The following is an 879-nucleotide window of genomic DNA, read 5'->3' on the forward strand; positions in this document are numbered from 1 at the left end:
GAGATAGACGATATGGTTCTCCTCGTCCGTCCTCCGTGCTCCGCACGACTATGAAAGAAATTGTCGTCAAAGTATGTCTATGCATACGCCCTGTGAGGCCTGAACAACTGCGTCACAAGACAATTAAAAGTTGCTGGTGCATTTGTCAGCCCTTGGGGCATTACCAGCCACTCCCAGAGCATGCCGCTCAAGGTGCACACCGCTGTCAGCGGAAAATCATTTGCTCTCATGAGCAATTGGTAATACCCATCGAGCAAGTCGAGTGCACTGTACTTCGTACGTCCACCATGTTGTTCAGAAGAACTTCCTTTTTAGGAATCGACGTCTGTGCCGGAATGATGGTAGCGTTGAGCTTATTGTAAGCGTGAACGATACGCCACTTGCCGTTTGGCTTCCAAACACAAAATGTGGGTGTCTAATGAGGCGACTTACTCTCACGCACTATCCCTGCGTCGTGCTTCGCACGGAAAAAGGCGTCGATGGCGTCGCACTGCTCCTGGCAGGAGCCATTGGCGTGCTACACGGTATGTGGTTCCCGGAAACAGGTTAATCTCATGACGCACACCTCGGTCCGGAGGTAGGACCGAAGGCGGGTCTTTGTAGACGACATCTTAACATTCCTGTACCAAAGTATAGTACGGATCCAAGGGATTCTGTAGGATCGACGATCCACTCCGTGCGTTCAGCACTCTCTTGGTGTCTACCAAGACAGCTTCATCCAAAAGCGATGACGATTTTATCTCCTCGTCTGGTCGTACAATGACCACTTTGGCCAAATAGTCTGCCTTAAAGGCACTTCCAAAAACTTCAAGGGACATCTGGACCAGCTCAAGAAGAGCATCTACTGCAGGCATAGCCTCGAGGCGGACGTCGCCATCT

Source organism: Plasmopara halstedii, assembly GCF_900000015.1.
Source record: "Plasmopara halstedii genome assembly, contig: Scaffold_42, whole genome shotgun sequence".
Taxonomy (NCBI): Eukaryota; Oomycota; class Peronosporomycetes; order Peronosporales; family Peronosporaceae; genus Plasmopara; species Plasmopara halstedii.